At 42.4% G+C, this 21,164-nt stretch overlaps 1 protein-coding gene and 1 long non-coding RNA gene across 5 annotated transcripts in view; both read right to left on the bottom strand.

The window, feature by feature from the left end:
• LOC116940995 (acid-sensing ion channel 1-like) overlaps positions 1–21,164 on the bottom strand; it is a 215,036-nt gene that overhangs the window by 161,340 nt on the left and 32,532 nt on the right. The window lies entirely within an intron of this gene.
• On the bottom strand, positions 4,477–15,576 carry LOC142924219 (uncharacterized). Its single transcript, XR_012941400.1, has 2 exons — positions 14,512–15,576; positions 4,477–12,913 (listed from the first exon to the last, which is right to left on the bottom strand). It is a non-coding gene; the product is annotated as an uncharacterized LOC142924219 (long non-coding RNA).

Here is a 21,164-nt window from a genome sequence, read left to right as displayed (position 1 = left end):
AATTATTCTTTAAATATTTGAACAATATGAAATTCATCTTCTTTGGGTCTTTCGATAAAGTCACGTAGAATGAGAATAAAATAATAAAATAAAATAACAATAAAATTCTCACGAATTTTCGGCCACAACACAAGTGGCCTTCATCAGGTGAAGGGACCGGACTGTCCAGAGGACAGCGTTGGAGTGAAGACAGCCAAGCCCAGGTCGCGTCCTTTAAGCTGTGTGGGAGGAAACAAAAAACGCCTTGACAAAGGAATTAGCATAACAATGATGTACTGGACCGGCACGGTGGGGGTGGGGGGAGGGAAGGAGTTTACATAATGTTGGTGTGAAGGGAAATAAGTGGCTGTGAAAGTTTGGGATACCACTACTTGAAATTATTCCATGGTGTAATGGTTAGGACAATGGACTTGCAGTCCAGAAGTTGCTGCTTCAATATTCGTGGCACGGCAGTCGACATATCGGGCAAGTTTCCCAAACCCCCTGCCTCTGTCCACCCAGCAGTATAAATGGGCACACCTCAATAAGTTGATCAGCAGGTCAAGTGTGGTGTGGAAAAGTGTGGCGACCTCCACCTCTTCTGAGATGTCTGGTCAATGTGGAAGAGTGGGCCAAAATACATTATTTAGAGGCATTCTAGCACTGCCTCGAGTGTAGGTCCTTCCACTAGCTGTGGTGTGAGGAGGTGCAAGATTTCACCACCTATGTACAGTACGTATATAAAATACGGTGTTTGTGAGTGGAACATTATGAGAATGGCACAGGACATGAATCTGGATATTGCACTGGAGGCAATAAAGACTGCTCAGCAATACAACCCTGGGAGACATATTAGGACTTACAAATGCGTGTTTTGAGAGAGAAAAAATACAATACATTTAAAGTAACAAAGGAAATAAATGTAATAATTTAATTTGTCCCAGCGCTCCTTTACAAGACACATTGGGCTCAATTAATGTAGAATTTGGTTTTGTGCTTTTCTTTCAATACATATAAGTTCCGCAAAACGAAGCCTTGAATGAGTGTCTGGTGCAGTGTGTGCAACAACGCTGGCAATCCATCACTTATGGAGGTTGGAGGATGCCGTTAGGATTTTAGTAACTCCAAAATACGCTGGGCTGCGAAATGGCCAGGAGAGGAGAGTACAGCAAGTGGATTCTTGAAACAATCTGTGTGGAAGATTGATTATCTCCTCCAAGCATGGCTTTCCTCAGGCAACTGCAGTTTCCTACCACATGCAAAATACTGTGAAAATTAGTCTTAGGACTTACTGAGGTTTTTTTTTCCTTTCTGGAAAACTACCTATGCATCATCAGCATCATCTGTATCAGTCATCATCAGCGGTAGCAAAAGCAAAATCAGCAAGAACGGTTGCAACAGCAACGCCATTGTCATTATCGTCTTCATCATTCTTGCCTTTATCCACTTTTGTCATCACAGTCTTCTTGTTCATGCACACGAGCCCCTCAATTCTGCCACTAGCCGCAAGGTTCAGAGCGTAAAAATGTGCTCTCATCCTTTTTTTGGTGAAAATTTTACAGAAATCTTGTGGATTGGAGGTTTCAAGTACACGAACCAGGGCAGCACTCCACACACAAGCGATGCCACACACAGAGTGATTACACCCTCCTTAGGCAACTCCAATCGTGGATGAGTAGCTGATGATTGGGATTGGGGTTTTTTTTTCGTGCAGAATCGGCTACACTTGAATTGATGCAAAGACGGGCGCCATTCAATCGATATTGAAAACTCGTTTCTTTAGAACTTATTGTGTTTAGTTTGTTGTCCTTCCCCCGCACCTCCGATTAGCACGCTTGGCTACTTAAGGTGCGAAATAAGTTCAACATATGCACAAACATTGAGCCAAAAAGTGACTGATGACGACCAAAAGTTCTGCACGAATCAGGTCCACTTTATTAAAGGGCCTCCATGAGCTGGGAAGCCAAAGTATAGAACAGACCGAGTATTTGTATAGCGATAAGAGAACCTTCGTCTGAATGCCTCTGCAGAGCCACAGTTGTGGGGGGGAGGGGGGGTGACGGTGCGATGCTGACGTTTCATGGCCTGCTACTTGAACAGATGATATGGCCACATACGTGCCCGGCTGCATTTACAAGTAAATATTACTGTGGTTGCTATTAGAATTGGTTCCAGAAAGTTTCTGCACCAGCAGATGGAAGGGCAGCTGTGCCTCTTGCTCCAAAGTAATGATTTTGTTTAATGTCAAACCTGGCATTAAAGAACAAAGAAAAAGATTCGCTGTAAACAAAGAAAATCATGGCGGTTGCATTTACATTTGTAACATGTACCAATGTAAAATGTTTTCTTTGTCATCTTGACATATAGTTATTAAATAGCGTATCTTTGTTGTAAATAATTATGTACCTTGATAGTATTCAAGATATGTCAATGGAATTGCATTTTTTATGCAAATTATACAATTCAAATATGATTTATTTTATTATAGGGCTTTAAAATAATATTAAAATCTCAAAAGAGTTCTGGTAACGTGCAATGAACGATGGTAATATTTTGCAGTACTCATTAGGCGATGAAAGCATCATCGCCACAGAGTCCAATCTAGTTTAAGCAAATTGGTTCAAAGATTCCACGGCGGTATTCTGAATTTTTTTTTTATTATTACCAACATTTTCAAAATTACTTTCACAGCAGTGCTGCAATATGTTTTAAATTAAAGTGTTTCATTGGTTTGCTTTCAATCGCCTGAACCACTGCTGGGGTTTAGAGAATGAAATCGGTTATTGCTGCAACAAAGTGGGTAACCCTGCAGCAAGGCGTTCAGCTCAGAAAACCGAGGTTATGAATTCAAACAGGGGCCTAACAACGCATCGCTTACATTGAGCCTGAAGCTAACAAAACAATGGCTTAGAATTGTGGGTAAGAATCTATGTTTCAGTTCGTATCGTATGTAGAGTTGTATGTAGGGGATTAACGAGACCCCCCCCCACCCCCCTTACTGCCACGTGAGGCTGCTATATTTCTCATGTAAAAAAAAATATTACGTAATCAATTCACAATCCTGAATCACATTAATTGGATCTCTGAGATGAAAAAAAATAAGTGTGTGTGTGGGGGGGGGGGGGGTGATGTGAACCATTATTTTCCTTCGTTAAGACTTCTCATCCCTGTGTGGCTGATCAATACATTCACTGTACGAGAAGCATGAAAGCAACCACATCTTCCGCACTTTCTTTTCCTCAACACTGTACGATTGCCTCTGCAGTTGTGCGCATTCAACATGTTTATCCTAAAGAACCCCTGGGTCCAGAAATTAAGTTGGACAAAATACATTTTACTAAGCAAATATTCCTTTCGATATTATTAAAATTTTCTCACAAAAATCCACGCACGGGTAGCAAAAGAGGTAAGGGGGCAGATTTTTCATTCGCAAAGATTGTGACGTTAACCCATCTTCCTATAAAGCTTCACCTTCTTGTTGGGCTGGTGACATTGCTACTGACTGCAGAGGTTCCGGATTGGCAGCCAGGCAGCAGCCCTGGTTAATACTACAGGTATATTAACTATATATAGCATGCGCCGTCTGCTTCACAGTGGATATTTAAAAAAACCCATGTCGTTATTCGAAAAAGAATCGGCCATGTGTGCTGAAGTCACGGTCTAAATTTGCAAAATTTTAAAGATGACCTGCTATATATTCTTGGTTCTTTCGGCAAAGTCACGTAGAAGGGAAACAATAAAATAATACGAATATATAACAATACAATTCTCACGACGTTTCGACTGCAACACAAGCAATCATCATCAGGTGTGAAAACCACAGCAAGAACATTTGAAAAAGTGACGGTTATTTTTTGCTTGAAAAAAGTGGCGGGTTTGTTTTAACGTTAAAAAAACCCGCCACTTTTTCAAAATTTCTTGCTGTGGTTTTCACACCTGATGATGATTGCTTGTGTTGCAGTCGAAACGTCGTGAGAATTTTATTGTTATATATTTTTTATTATTTTATTGTTTCCCTTCTACGTAACTTTACCGAAAGAACCAAGAATATGAATCCCTGCAGTCACGAAAGCTTTAAATCAAACATTTTATGACCTGCTATTTTAATTTAAAACTCAATATCGCCCCCTGTGGAATTACTAGACTAAACGATCGTCTGTGAAACACAGCGCCTTTGTGATAGCTTTGCGCTATAAAATTTGCACAAATACCAAACCTACTCACGATTTCATTTGATTTGATGCATCTTAATACAGAGTTGATGCACTATTATTTCCTCCAATGCAAGAGCCATATCACGCCATGTAGCGACACCTCACAAACTGTTCTTGATAGCTCTTCTGCAATGTAAACGCCAATCAGTAGACTCTGCCTGAGTGCAGCTCACTCAACAGACGGTGGAGTAGCCACATGCTCGGTCCTTACCTGTATGGGAAAAATGCGCTGAATTGACCAACACACAAATCCAGAAATGACTCATAATTAACCACACACCACAATTAACCAAATTTTAATCTGTGTATGTGTATATACGAACACATAGGCAATCGTAGCACTAAATGAGACGCGACGGTGGAAAAATGTTAATTACCTCGCCTGATATACAGGAGGTCGTCAGTTCGATCCCGACCCTGATACCTGTATATTTGGAGTTTGCATGTTGTCCCCGTGGTCACATAGAGTTTTTTCTTTGGGTCCTCCGGTTTTTCCCTCCAAATTTTGAAACATGCGTTTGGCTGCTATAAATGTGATGGACAAAGAAGAGCAAAAAATAAATGGACTGAGTATTGCAGCGATTTGTATAGGGATATGGATCAAGAGAATAAAGAGCTGCTGGATGAACTAGAAAATATATCCCCACCACCGAGGCATGATGAAATTTTATTTTTGTAGGAAGAAATAGAAAAGGCAATAAAGCATCTGAAAAAAAGTTCAAGAGTGGATGGCATAAGCGGAGAAATGATAAAAGCTGGAGAGAAGGAACTTATAAAATAAATCCATGAGCTATGCAAACAAGTATCCAGAGAAGGGAAATACCAAAATAGTGGACAAAATCCATACTTTTGATGATACCCAAAAAAGTAAATCTCACCGATTGTAAAGATGACAGAACCATCGCACTAATGAATCACATGGGGAAGATACTTATGATAGTCCTAGTACATCTATTAAAAGCACATACTGATGATTATTTGGCGAATGAACAGGCAGGGTTTAGGAAAGACAGGAACACAGTATAGCAAATCTTTACGTGAAGGCACATAGCAGAGAAAGCAAATATAAACAATAGGCTGGTTTACAACTGTTCCATATATTTCCAGAATGCATTTAAATTGGCGAAGCAAAATGTAACTTGGGAAACATTAGGATCGTAATGAGTAGGAAATACTGACACAGATTCTGCAATATATAGGTAGTCAGCAGTAACGTTTGGACAGGAAATAGGAGAATGGTTCCCAACAACAATAGGTAGAGAGATCGACTATCACTAAACAAGTTTGTCACCTAATTCGAAACAGTGATGTATGCCTTTCAGGACAATGGCAAAGGAATATCTATGCAAGGAGAAAAAATAAATAAACTGAGATTCGCGGACGACATAGATCTGATGGAAGAAGGTTGCAGGAAAATGTGCATATGCTGAATATGTCAGTTAAGGATGTAGGACTGAGGAATCATGTGGAAAATACAAAGCCGATGGTGTTCGGAAGGGATGACATTGAGAAAGAAGTTTAATAGAAAGCAGCAAGACTGCGAATGCAAAGGAATTTGTATACTTGAGAAGTCTACTGGCATGGAACAACTACTGCACGAAAGACATAAGAGTGAGGATTGCAAAGGCAAATGGAGTAATGGCAGGATTCAAAAACATCTGGAGGAGCAAAGAAATCAGCTACAAGACTAAACTGAACATCTTAAGAACGTCTGTATTCAGTACAGCTTTGTATGCCTGTGAGACTTGGACATTAAAAGGGACTGACAGAGATAATATATTTTCACCCGAAATGTATTAGCTGGACCCAAAGAGAAGTAAGACAAAAACCTGATGTTGCAGGCAGTGATGAGAAGGAAACTGCCACTATTTGGATAAATATGTAGGATGGACAACAATAGGAACATTAAAAGTGTGTTGTTTGGAAAATGTTAAGGACAAGGAAAGAGAGGTGGACCTAACAGAGAACGGCTTGACAACGACAACGACGACATAAGAGATTGGTGCCAGAAAGATGTGGCACTACTTGAGCATATTGGCACAAGATAGAGGAAAGTGGAAACAAATTATGAAAAATTCAGTGGACACTTATGTGCTATCTGCCCATGAATCGTGGTGATGATGATGATGATACATTTTCAATGTGATAAGCCACTTTGTTGAGTTATCATTTGTGACCAGGTCGCTTCTGAAAAAAGAGCTATATAGCTCAGTGGGCCTTACGTGGTAAAATAAACAAATAGTCTATAGTTTTTTTTTAAATACATAAAAAAAATCGGGAACAGTTCATGCAATGATTAATTATCGCTAACAAATTATTAATTCCTGCTCTCCTGCTATTGAAAATAACGTTTCAACATGAGAGATGCTGGCTGGAGTTAAAGCATCAACTGAATTAACACTTTTGTCGTCATTACACACATGCTTACGCTCTGCGTGCAGCCATTATACCCATTTGTAAACATTGACACGTTTCTACCAAATTCCTTTAATAAATATCACTTGTTTTTTTACATACCGAGATGACATAAACGTGCAAAGGCTCACTGCTTTCCTTACTTGCAGTTGTGCAAGAGAGCCACCATATTTGATCACATGGTACATCTGCCATGTAGTTGCGAAATAAAGCAGAAAATATGTATTTTGTAAGAGCACCAGTCTTATGCCCCATTCACGACACACACATATATATCAGAAGTCTCTTTGCTTTTTGAAATACCCTCGTATAAAACTATCAACGAAACAGAAAATAGAGCACAACTGAACTATAACGCATGCAATACTGAAATAAAATTCATCATCAGCCATGATAAATTCACCGTTGGATAAGGCTTCCTCCAAAGCCGTGACCATCTCTCACAATCCTGCGATACAATCATCCATCGAGCACCTGCACACGAGGTGGTGTCAACTGCTCAAAATTCCCAGATGATGTCCTCTACGTATTGCGTTCCATCCCTTGGCTGCCACGTCGTAATGTTCTTGATAATCAGCCATCATCCCTCCTACCGGCATGTCCTGCCCAAGTCCACTTATTTTTCTGAACATTACGAATTGTCATTAACCCTGCTTATCTTCTCCCATCCACGTGTTCCTCCTTCTGTCTCTCAACGTAATTCCCGGTGCTTGTTTGTGCACTTGTCATTATCTTTGAAACACGTTAAGATTCTGATAAAGGTCGCCCTGTATGAAAACTTTTATGGGTAATCTGACTCAAGCCGGACAAGATAAAGACAAGTGGATGTGTCTGATATGTTTCATTGTGTATGCATCGTTCCCTTGCGGTCGGTTGAGGTATTCTAAAGGTCACGACAAAAATTACGGGAACAATATGAGAAACTTCCAAGCTTCAACTTAAAAAGATCAATTTCCACGGCACTGAATGACACAAGGAAAGGCTTAGGGCATCGTAGCAAACAATCAGAAGCGCACGTTACAGTGAAACTAAATACAATTTGTAATAATTCACACTCCTGCAGATTACAGACTTTGCCATTTTACAGTGAAATGCTGCAAAAAATACAAAGACAAGATGCTGCAATTTAATAAAAACAAATCTATATATAATTTAAAGACTGGTGCAAACTCTAGCAATACAATTACAGTAGCCTAAGGTAATTATGTTAAATTCATCACTATACAAGCAAACATCGGACTGCGGCAATTTAACATCAGCGTAATTTTTTTAATGGATTTTGAAAACATTTCATGTGCATTTTGCTATAACATGTTATTGATCTAGTCGAAGAGTGCTTTTAAATTGAGCCATAAAGAGAGAATAGTGTCTCAACTTTACAGCATCGTATTTTAAAGCTGGTGTCATACCACCAATGGGCATCATATTGTGTGTGTTTACCACATGATCACAGCACACACTTGAATAACAGCAAAACATTTTACTTGCAGTACCATTCTAACTTCTAGCACAATTGGCAGGTTTGCCGAGCATTTTTGAGGCCTTGAGAGACAAGCAACACCTATGCCCAAAATAACAATCATTGGGTCAGAGGACGCTGACCTTGCAGATGTCGTGTAGGTTCATAGGTCATAAGTAGTAGCCACACAACGAGTGACCGGATGTCATCATCATTTCATGTCCATAATACCAATATAGTCAGGCCAGTGATAAGCATTTGTGGGCACAGGCCCTCACACAGCCTCAGTCACGGTGCTTAAATCATCAGCTTTAAGAGTTGTGGCTCCTCTTGAGCAGATGAAGCATCGTCTCGTTCTCCGCAAGGCGCGGCTCATGTTCTGGGCCTGGCCAAGATAGTCCCACTTATTGATACTTGTGTAGTGAAATAGAATTGGTCACTACGTAGCATAGCGCTGCTTGCTGGCAGAGAAGGGGATCTGCAGTTGCAGCAGCCCTGTCTGACAGCAGGTCACGTGATAAACCAGAGAGGGATGTAGGGGAAATGTCACAGAGGGGGCACGTGAGAGAAGCCTGAGAACCCGCTAGTAGGTCCTAGAAAGGGGGCGTGGCTGGGGCAGAACAAGGCCACGTTGGGAGGATAAAAGTGAGCCCTGAGTGGGAGCTTGGGGCTGTTGCCTGGAGTGGGATCCCCTCGTCGTGCTGCTGGAGTCTTCGCCGCCGTCTACGTCTTCACCTGCTCGGCGTCGTCAGTCAGGCAGTCTGCCAGCTGTCCTGACTGGCAGCTGTAGAAACTCTGTGTGGACTGTGAAGGCTGTTAATAGAGTGCCTCTTACTCTTAGTGTCTCCGATTCAGTCACGACACTTGCACTACAGCAGCTAACACCCGTACGGAATGCGGTTCCAGCATCACCAGGTTGGACGAGCTTTTATTGAGCCTGTTGGAAAATGTTCTGCTACTCGCTGTCCAATCTTAATAGCTGCTGATGTTGCTTGTAGTCGTGCATTCCCTCTGCCAAGATAGTGTACTGAGTGATTTTGAGTTGGGAACACTTCACGCTTCAGTCAGGGATTACCTTCCAAAAGAATTGACTCATGGAGAGTGGTGATTTTGTGCAAGTTTGTCTTGCTCACAACATAAAAAAGGGACTATGTGGATTGTACAACCTATTGAGTCATCTCCCTTCTTAAGGTAATGGCAAAGATCCTTGCAACGATTATCCAATAGCATTTGTAAAGCATGCTGAGGCGAACCTTGTGGTAACCCAATGTGGGTGCATCCAGATACAGTGCTGCATGGATGCCACATTCTCTGTCCATGTGCTATAGAGGAGGTGAACAGAATTTCAACAGGACATACACCTTTCCTTAATTAACCTGATCATTGCTTAAGAAACCATTGATAGGCCAGAACTTTGGGTTGCTCTCTATACTTTTGGGATCCTTTAGCACTTGCTCATGATCATCAAAGACTTTCATGATCAGTGACAGACTCAGGAAAAGTTGTGTGGCTGGGAGTTACCTATACACCAAGGTTGTGAAAGCATTGTTCCCTGGCTCCTACACGTCTTCACATCTTATTGATCTCATTAATGGCGGGCCGTGTACTTTACACCGAGTCCTTCAGTGCTATCCTCCCGCAATTAAACCACCTTCGAATAACCTCACCATGACACTAGGGCTATAGGCTATAGGCTACTGTCATTCGACGTAACCACCCCATATTCACAGTGACAGTAACCTTTATCGAGTGGAATAAAGTGATTTAACACGAGGCTCAACACCTGTATGAGAGTTACAATACACTAATTGCAGAGACATGAATGAATGGTGACTGAAACCATCAACGATGTACCACGATTACGCAGCATTACAGGATGCTGCATCACAAATAGACATCGCACGGCCCAAATCAATATCATTACCAAAGAAACAAGAACAAACTCACAACAACCAGATACATTTAAGAAAACAAAAATTCCCCTTTTTTCTGGCACCAAAACTGAAACCGTTTTACGAGGAATCATGTCTGCATTAACCACAATACTTGTGGTCAGAATGCAAACAAAAAACATACTCTGGTAATATATGCATTGTCCTTGAAACTGATTGGGTTACAGTTTTGTTACCAGAAAAAAGGGTAAAAACCTATTATCATATTTTGGTACTGGCAAAGGAGGTCCCATGATGTAGATGCTCACCCCGAGCTCTCATTACTCTGATAGTGGCATTGTCTTTGTGCTGTGCGCCTTTTGGCGTCCTCTGGTCTAACACCGTTTGAGACGAGGCCCAAAAGAAAGCTGTCTCTGGTGTGGACCAATCGGTTTCAAGGACAATGTATATATTATCAGAGTATGTTTTTTTGTTTGCATTATGACTACAAGTATTGTGGTTAATGCAGACATGATTCTTTGTAAAAAGGTTTCAGTTTTGTTGCCGGAAAAAAACTATTCTTATATTTTGGTACTGGCAAAGGAGGTCCCGTGATGCAGATACATTTACTCATGCGACCACCTAGCAATCAAAAATGCCGTGAAACACAAATAACACAATCAGGATTCAACAGGCTTCCCCACAGAAAAAAACAAATCTAAAGCATTACATCTAAAAATCTAAACGTCACGAAAGAAAGTTTAAATAGATCTTAGATGACGCTTCGTTATGTGCTAGGTAGTTTTACTTCAGTTAGCTAACTGGCCCTGCGATCACGCTACACGAACAATGCTGACGTAGGCGGCGAGGCCAGCTAGAAGGCTCCGGCGTGTCAAAGAATACGCCCAACATGGCAAACTCGAAATCTGATTGGTTAAAGAATATGACAATCAACAACATCGTCCCCATTTGCTTCAACAGCAGAGCAGATTCACTCGACATTCTGAAGGCATCAGGGTAGATTTTTCACCCAGAGGAGGAGGAGACAGCACAGATAGAAAATCTGATTGGATAAAAACTGTAATTTATTAGCTGCACTGGAAGCAGCACAACTGCGGGAGAGAGTAGCAATGAAATGACGTTAATAGACTGATGGGAACGAACTTTGTAAAATACATATTGCATTAATGAAAATATATCTAAAGTTATATATTTAAAAAAAAATTCTGATTCTGATCATCTCTAGGCCAGCAGAGAAAGCCTTGCTGGTCCTGACGTCCCGCCTCTGGATCTCATAGTTTGACAAGCATTCCATAGCTTTACCAACAGACTTTTCATCTGGAACAAATGCAACGGAGGGGTTAAATGGTGCCTGGGTGTGGCAAAGGGATGGATCCCTCTTGGTTAATCCAGCAACAAACAGCACTGTGACATTAACAAGGAGCAGCTATAGGAGAGGAAATAGACTGAAGGCACAAAGTCTAATTGTATCAACATGAAAGTGCTGGTCAGGGATTTTTCACCAAGGCAATGGAAGTACAGTATATTGAGAACAGAGTCAATGATACAGACTTGAGAGACATCACAGCAAAGGCGTTGGATAGCTGAAGGGGAAAAAAATCCATTTAAATTTGTGGTGAAAGGTATTAGTGCCATGGAAAGGGAAGGAAGAGGAGAGTTAAAGGCCATAATGCAGTTTCCAAACCCTAGGCCTTCTTTGCAACACACTTATCTAAATGAGCTCCCACACATTTATATTTAGTTTCCTCACAGCACCATAGCTAATCATTCCTTTCTTATTGGAAAAGAGGAAGTCAAATTCATTTGACCTTTCCATGGGCAGAATACATTGATGAGCTCAAATTTACTGGGTGCAGAAAACAATTATTCTTAAAGATGGATCTATGGTTGCCGATAAGTTACTGTATCAGCAAAGGAGGAACACGACACGGTTTGAGCATATACGCAAGATTTGCGTGTGTATATCTGAGGACATATTATATAGTTATACCATAAAGCATTCTGCAAAAAAAACTAACTCCATTATAAAATGCAATCTTTACAGTACTGGTAATCCTACCGATGGTAGCTCAGTGCACTGATATCAAGAGCTGCGAGATACCGTGGCTTATGTTTCTGCACCTGCAATGAGATTAAGCAAGACAGCAAATTAAACATGCTGTTCGCTCGTGGGCGATGCGCACCGATCCCTCCTCGCTCGTCACTACACCCACACACGCCCGCGAGCCCCTTGCAATGAAGAGCACGCCACGCCGACGTTAGTTCAGCATTTAACTTTATCAACTGTGGCATTAGATGAAACATTCAGCATTGATTTCAGCTCACCATAATTTTTCTCGACAATTCCATAAAATCAACTCGTTTAGTGTGCCAGTGAGTAATGCAAACAAGAATGGATTAGCTTGTGTGTGTGTGAGATCATTTCCCCATGGAAGCTCATAGAAGCAAGCTAGATCCCCCCCCCCAGATCCCCATGCCAATGAATGTAAGGCTCCCTTTGGGAACAGCTGTTGGGCTGGTAATGGTTTGGGAGGTCATAGAAGGGAAGATGGGATATAGCAAGCTTAGCTAGGTGAGCAAGGTGCTCAGATTGTGGATGTACAATTGGATTTTATTGTGCAGTTGGTAAAAATAAAATTAATATTGTGAACTCACTAGATATGTATATATCTTGAGAGGTGCAAGCACTGGGTGTTGGTGGTAAGGTGCAATGTGACAAACCGAGCAAGACTGAGTGGGAATGTATTCACCCGTCATGGCAGAGGAAAACGTGCATCTGGCTCAAACCACAATAATGAAAACACAATGCAGTTGACTCTCAATTATCCATGTTGCGGATTATGCGTATTGTGGATTAACCGTACTCGTGAACTATAAAATGTCTTTGCTCAGGCACTGGGATCATTATTAGCTGCTCCTCGCTTGCGGCGGGTCAGTGATCAGTGCCCACGTGACTGCAAACGTGCCGGCAAGAAAACATTGATTACTTTAAGAAGCAACAAAAACAGACGGCACATTCCATGGTTACTAAACAATACATCCATTTATATAGCAACATTTGCATATGTTTAGCCTTATCTGTGTGTTCTTTTACCCCTCCTCACCTATTACCCCTGAAAATCGAGAATTAACTAATATCCTCAGCTTTGTTTAGCTCTGCAGGCTTGTTAGAAAGGGTTTCAAATTCCATAACTGTCAATATGTTGTGTAAGTGTTGGTAGCACTGTCGTACTTTCAGACTCCACCATTAGCTCGGATAATCAAGAGTTTATTTTATTTGCTCACCATATTACAAGAGTGCAACATCAATGTGGTGCGCATGCCAGAGGTTCCTGCACCTGGCATGGAACACTGCAAACAATGCTGCACAAATTGTTTTAATCCTCAGGGCCCCATGAGTCCCATGGTTCCAGCAGGATTTACAAAGGGGCCCAGGGATGGCTCTTGAGTTTGACCAACATGGCCTCTCTGAAGAGTGCCTGCAGGTTACAGGAGGTTAACCATGCATAAATCTGCTCTACCATGAGTTTATTTCTGCCCATCAGGGCGCAGCATGCGGCAGCTGATAAAGCACGTATTTTACAACATGTTGCAGCTAATGACGCATTAAATTTTTTTTTTTCCCGCAACGACCACAAAAAAACCAGAGGCGGTTCTAGGATTTTTTGGGTCATCGTTGGGAACGACCGTGGAATACTTCAATCATTGCAGATGTACTTTTGTTTTTATATAACCCTTTGTCCATCCAATTCTGAAGCCCCCCCCCCCCCCAACCAACTTCCCTCTCCCACACCACTCTGGTCATTTGGTTTGTTTGAGCAGAGTTCGCTGCCCTCTTCAGGGTGAGTAAAGGAGGACGGGGGGGGGGGGGGAGACCTAGGGCCAGTTCAGCTATCGCTCACCCACTGATGTTAGCCACGGCCAGCAATCAAACTCAGGTTGCCAGATTTATGGCTCAGTGTGTATGGCTGCTAAACCGCTCCACACTGACGCACCGAAAAACAATGCTGTATGTGCCACATGTACACACACTGCCTCTGCAACGGCATTGTCAATCAAACACTAATAAGTCAGGAGTCTGCTTTGTTCATCGCTTCGAAACCTATGGGCTGCGGCAAGCTTTAATGAGACACCTCACTGCATCTAACCTTTGCCCTCTTGACCTTAAAACATAACGCACAGTGTGGGTTTTTTCTTTGCTAACACGTTGCTATGCCAGATGTCAACAGTCAAGAGTGATGTCCTGCTTAAACGAGCTTACATCGCTGAGCCAGTTGTGTACGTTCTACATTATTATTGCAGAGGCAAGCCTATCCATATGTCAACCACTATTTACTTCCCAACAAAGTGGTACTCATTTCATTGACGGCGGACGGATGTACGAGTCAACCCCGCCAGAATTTGAACTCTGCAACCTTTCTATTACAAGCCGCTCACTCTACTGCTGAGCCACCTGACCCCTGATCTCTTGACCAATAACATAACCGACAGTGGGTTTTTGTTTGTACGTATAATTTTGCAAACATGTTATGTCGGATGCATTTCAACCAACCATTAAGAGAGAGCCCAGCGGCATGCGACTGTGGAAATCCTGTGCAGACCCTGGTGGAACACGCTGTGAACCAATGTGAACCTCGGTTAAACTCGGCGGAGGCACTAAAGACATCCATTCAGCTTCCCACGAGGCTGGGCTTTGGGCTAGATCTGAATGTAGATTTAGGAGTTTCCTACACAAAGCCATACACACGAAAAAAATATTTAAAATAAGACTTAAAACATGTTTCAAATATATACACAAATGCTTTTCTTTCTATATAAGGAAGGTGTAAAGAAACCAAGCTACATGAATGAGCAGGAGCATTCTTTCCCAGCACTGGCAGCTGCTGGATATGGGGAAAAAAACGCAAGATGGTTCCACAAATGCGAGACACAACACCCACACTGGCGTCCCCAGTGAGCCGGCACACTCCGCAATGTGCAAGTGCATTCTTAATCATCACTGTTATGCATTGCTAATTATCCCTCTTCATATTCTTGTTTGCGAATTATAACATTTCAATCGTAATCACACCTGCGCATTAGAGCAAGGGCGAGTGGACTGCAAAAACCCGCACTGAGATTGCCTCTTGCGTGGAACGGAGCCATCACAACTCAAGACCATTAATCTGGAGCTTATGGCGAAATAATGCAAGAACCAAAGCCGTTTATTACTCCGACCATTGGCCGGTTGCTTTGGCAAAATTATTGACAGACCTCAACGTGGCCTCTTAGCCACTCGCGAGGCTGGAGCCCCTCGCCGTCTCTTCGGGACCGTGAGCCGCCGAGAGGCCCTGAGCGACGAAATTCAATCTCATGCATGAGTGGTTGCCGGCTCTCCGAGTGGTACAGGCTCGCTGTGCCACATCGCACTCACATAACCCTTTGCTGCTCAGACCTTTGCATCGTAAACACGGTACCTGTGAGTGGCTACTGCAATATTTCCTTGACGTTCATTCGGCATTCAAGCTTCATGCAAAAAGGTACAAGATTAAAGACCTTAAATTGACGGTGAATTTATTTCTTTCTTTATTGTCTTGCCCCGTCGCAATGCCACGGGGAACATTGGGACGGCCTACAAACAGACCTCAGTGTGGGCTCCATTTGGGTTGTGTGGGCAGCAGGATGTGAGCGAAGACTGCAGAGTTCGTTCGGCACGAAAGCCTTAATCCTGCAGAGGGTGGGAACGAGATTAGAGACCGCTGTGTGTTAATCGCAGAGAGGCCTCGGGGGCTGCCACCGTTCCGCGAGTCGAGCTCAATTGATGTAAATGCATAAAGAGACCACAAAAGTGTTTTTTGAGGAATTCGCACACATGTGCTTTCAAGTACAGTACTACCTATGGTGCGATTGATACTGCAAAAAAAGAGCAGTTCCAACCGTGAGTTTACATTTTCGTTTGCTTTTACAGATTCACAATTAATAACATTACACATGATTAATTAATCCCAGCATCGTCACTCAAAAATATAAATGGAGTCGCAGCAAAAAGAGAGTGATGTATTGGAGTCCTTGGTAATGTCTCTTTAATGTTACCACAAATTACTGTCAGTACATCAAGCAGCTCAGACAGTTTAATAAATAACAACTTTAATTTAGAGTTTTTAATCACAGTCTGGAAGCTGAATTGCTAAATAACCTTACACCTTACCTTACAGCCCTTTACGCTTTGGTTCTTTCGGTAAAGTCACAGAGAAAGAAAATAAATTAAATAATCGAATACGACGTTTCGATTGCAACACAAGCAACCGTCATCAGGTACAACTAAATTTGAGAGAGAGACAAAACACAGACACACAAGCAGAGAGAGACGACACAGAGACACACAGAGAAAGGCACACAACATAGACACACAGATACCCAATGCCTCTGTGTCGAGGCCTTAAATAGAGAGAGGGGGGTGGGGCAGAGAGAGAGGTGGGTCTGCTGGAGCAGCTGCTGGAGCAGAGAAATTACCGTGTCAATGAAAGACCCAACAAGACTGGTACATTTTAGAGAGAGTTGTGTGGAAATCCACCCCGAAGCGACCGAGGGAGACAAAGAGCGAATGGACCTATGAGAGCCTGGTACATTTTAGAGAGAGAACTAGGCAGTTTGAGAAAACAAAATGTAGCAATTTTTTTGAAAAATGTAATGCAATGCAACACAGAGAGTCGGCTAACACACAATGAACATATAGCCTAGTTGATTACGATCTCCAAAGATGGCTAAATTTGAAGTTGTGTGAAATTTGACAGACACACACAGAGAGAGAAAACAAAGTTACATCCTCCCCGTAGAGGTGGTTCAAACTTGATTTGAAGCTTTTGTGACTGCAGGAATTACTCTTTGGTTATTTTGGTAAAGTCACGTAGAAAGAAAATCAATTAAATAATAGAATACGACGTTTCGATTACAACACAAGCAACCGTCATCAGGTAGAACTAAATTTGAGAGAGAGAGACAAAACACAGACACGGAGACACACACAGACAGACACACAAGCAGAGAGAGACAACACAGACACAGAGAGAGACACGCAACATAGACACACAGACAGACACACAAGCAGAGCGAGACAACACAGAGACACAGAGAGAGACACACAACATAGACACACAGACAGATACACAATCAGAGAGAGACAACACAGAGACACACAGAGAGAGACACACAACATAGACACACAGACAGACACACAAGCAGAGAGAGACAACACAGAGACACACAGAGAGAGACACACAACATAGACACACAGACAGACACACAAGCAGAGAGAGACAACACAGAGACACACAGAGAGAGACACACAACATAGACACACAGACAGACACACAAACAGAGAGAGACAACACAGAGACAGACTGATAGAGACACAACATAGACACACAGACAGACACACAAGCAGAGAGAGACAACACAGAGACAGACTGATAGAGACACAACATAGACACACAGACAGACACACAAGCAGAGAGAGACAACACAGAGACAGACTGATAGAGACACAACATAGACACACAGACAGACACACAAGCAGAGAGAGACAACACAGAGACAGACTGATAGAGACACAACATAGACACACAGACAGACACACAAGCAGAGAGAGACAACACAGAGACACACAGATAGAGACACAACATAGACACACAGACAGACACACAAGCAGAGAGAGACAACACAGAGACAGACTGATAGAGACACAACATAGACACACAGACAGACACACAAGCAGAGAGAGACAACACAGAGACAGACTGATAGAGACACAACATAGACACACAGACAGACACACAAGCAGAGAGAGACAACACAGAGACAGACTGATAGAGACACAACATAGACACACAGACAGACACACAAGCAGAGAGAGACAACACAGAGACACACAGATAGAGACACAACATAGACACACAGACAGACACACAAGCAGAGAGAGACAACACAGAGACAGACTGATAGAGACACAACATAGACACACAGACAGACACACAAGCAGAGAGAGACAACACAGAGACAGACTGATAGAGACACAACATAGACACACAGACAGACACACAAGCAGAGAGAGACAACACAGAGACACACAGATAGAGACACAACATAGACACACAGACAGACACACAAGCAGAGAGAGACAACACAGAGACAGACTGATAGAGACACAACATAGACACACAGACAGACACACAAGCAGAGAGAGACAACACAGAGACAGACTGATAGAGACACAACATAGACACACAGACAGACACACAAGCAGAGAGAGACAACACAGAGACACACAGATAGAGACACAACATTGACACACAGACAGACACACAAGCAGAGAGAGACAACACAGAGACAGACTGATAGAGACACAACATAGACACACAGACAGACACACAAGCAGAGAGAGACAACACAGAGACAGACTGATAGAGACACAACATAGACACACAGACAGACACACAAGCAGAGAGAGACAACACAGAGACAGACTGATAGAGACACAACATAGACACACGTACGTGACTTTACCAAAATAACCAAAGAGTAATTCCTGCAGTCACGAAAACTTCAAATCAAGTTTGCAGCCCTTTTATCAATCCACTTCTGGAATGAAGGCTTCTCCAGACTTTGTGGGTCATGGGGGTTGTTTGACCATACTTCATCACGCCGGTCAGTGTGGATTGGTGAATTGGACAGGGGAGGGAGGGTCACAGGACCACTTCGAGTATCACTCACCAGCGACGTTCACCCCAGCTGGAAATCAAACTCAGGTCACTGGGTGCATCGTGCAGTGTGCAAATCACTGCTCTCCACCCTACTCCAGGCTCAATCGCACATTTTGAACATTTCAGCAATTGCATGACTCTCACAAGTAGGCGTACTCTTTGCTGAAGTGCTCTTACTTTGCACGCTTGCCATCATGACCTTGCTTTGCTTTTTTTTATCACAGCAGATATTGAACACCTTTTAATTATCGCAACTAAGGAATGCAAATGTAGAGGTACAAAATGCAATGCCATTATTGACAACAAAAATAAATCATCTGTTAACACCTCGTTACCAAGTACATCACTAAAAGCGTTATAGTGCAAGTCTACAACATTTAAACGAGCAGACCCTCACTTCAAAGCTTGAGAAACGCTACCAAGTTGAAACTCCTGCCAAAAACCTTCTCTGCTGAGAACTTGACCCTAAAGAACTGTGCATTCACCATGTATGATTCATGAAATAGGCGTCACGCTTTAGAGCACGTAGAACTAAACGGCAATCATGCCACCCTACACTTCATGAAAGAGCAAAAACCAGCAACGTATAAATGTTAAATTCTACCTGTAGATCATCGCTCATGATCGAATGCATCACCTCACAAAAATACCAAAGCATTTGTGTCTTATTTTAATTTCCTTACAAAGAGAAACCACAATGTTTTTTTTCTTAATTGGGTACAGATGGCAGTTTGTGGTAATTGTGCCACAGGTACAATCGACGTATCTAGAGGAAACAAGTGTCTGTGTTGTTAGGTTATCCTTTGTGCTTTCAGGGTCCCTAACTCTCTGCTCACAATCATTAAGGACCTTCATGATGGCGGACAGAAGTCAGAGCCATTCCTTGTTCACCTTGGGATGCAACTGGGTTTGCCTCTGGCTTCTATATTATTTAACATATTTTTGACCACGTAGTTTTAGGGGCTTTCCATGGCTGTACCAGAGGAATTTCCATCAGTTACAGATATAATGGGAGCCTGACTGATGCCCATGTGCGGTCAAGGGATAGCTTCCTATTGGTTAAAAATTGTATGTATGCTGATGATCTGGTAATTGCTGCTCACTTTGAGGAGTTGGAGACTGCTGCTGAACCTGGAATGTGCCTCTAGGAGGTGGGGCCCTATCAGCCCCACAAAAACAATCCACTTGCCTGGGTATTTTGTATCAGAAAACACTCCACCCCCTGAATTCCCAATGAGTGATGAGGCAGTCGTGGAGAGAGTGGACGAGTTCCCATGCCTGGCCAGTGTTCACATGACTAGTTCCGATTTGGTAGCAGAGGTTTCACTCCGGATCTGTCGAGTGGCATTATATTTTCATCAGTTGTGTAACGGTGTGTGGAAGCTATCCTTGTCTGTTGCTCCATATTAAGCTCCAGGTGTTCTTGGCCACAGGTATTTCCTACCTTCACGATTCTTGTGAAAACCTAGACCCATCTGAAGGAACATCTACCCCAGTTAGACACATTCAGGCTGGTCTACCAACGATCCATCCTGGGTTAACCAGCAGGCTGGATTGTGTGAGGACCTCACATATCCTTCAAGGATCTAGACGTAGTCCCAAAGGTGTGCACCTCTGGAAGGCGAGCCTACGTTGGCTGGACATATTTGGAGAAAACAATGTTACATTTCATCCCTCTGCACATCTCCCACCAACTTCAATACACTTAAATCTTGACTTAAAGCTTTTGTGACTGCAGGAATTTTACCGAAAGACCCAAATAGACTCAATACACTTATTACATCTTTGAACGCTCTCCTCTGTAAAATATAGAGCCACATCACTTTTACAATATGCAATCGCCCATTGAGATGCCAGAGTGTAAGAGGGTCATTATACATCAGTGGGGTATACATAAATTGATAACCCTGAGTAGTGTTGTTGCTTCATTGTCTATTCCGTGTTTATATAAAGTTAATAAAGGATACAAATAACGTGAAGAATTTTTACGGAAATTAATTAGCACTGAAGCATGGCTTATGTACAAACATACATATTCTGAAGGCTGGCTGAAAAAAAAAACATCGAGTCTCTTCCATTCTACTGACCAAAATGTGCATTCCAACATTATTACTTACTGCAGTATTAAAATCAGCAATTGGCCATAAGCAAATGTATTCTTTAGTTCTGCTCTTAATGGCGATTCATTCTTAAAATGCACATCTATTTCTCAGCCACCGTGAATGCAAGTGAAAGCCACAGTTCATTATTTAGATAATTTAATCACTTGTTTAGACGAACTGAACGTAAGTGGCGAGGCAGATGTACATCTATTTTGTTTGGCAAAATCATTACGCGTACTATCGTTAGGCTGCCATCACGCTACCTCCCATTAGGCCACACATCTGGTGTCATCCTCAAAACTGACAGTTGATGCCCATGACAGGGTCTTTCCACCTTTTGTGATCTTTGGCAGCTCTCATGGAAA

The sequence above is a fragment of the Petromyzon marinus genome, chromosome 10 (assembly GCF_048934315.1).
Source record: "Petromyzon marinus isolate PM22_M1 ecotype Great Lakes invasive population chromosome 10, UKy_Petmar_22M1.pri1.0, whole genome shotgun sequence".
Taxonomy (NCBI): Eukaryota; Metazoa; Chordata; class Hyperoartia; order Petromyzontiformes; family Petromyzontidae; genus Petromyzon; species Petromyzon marinus.
Note: the sequence above shows the minus strand (reverse complement) of the source record. Positions and strands in the feature narration are given on the sequence as shown.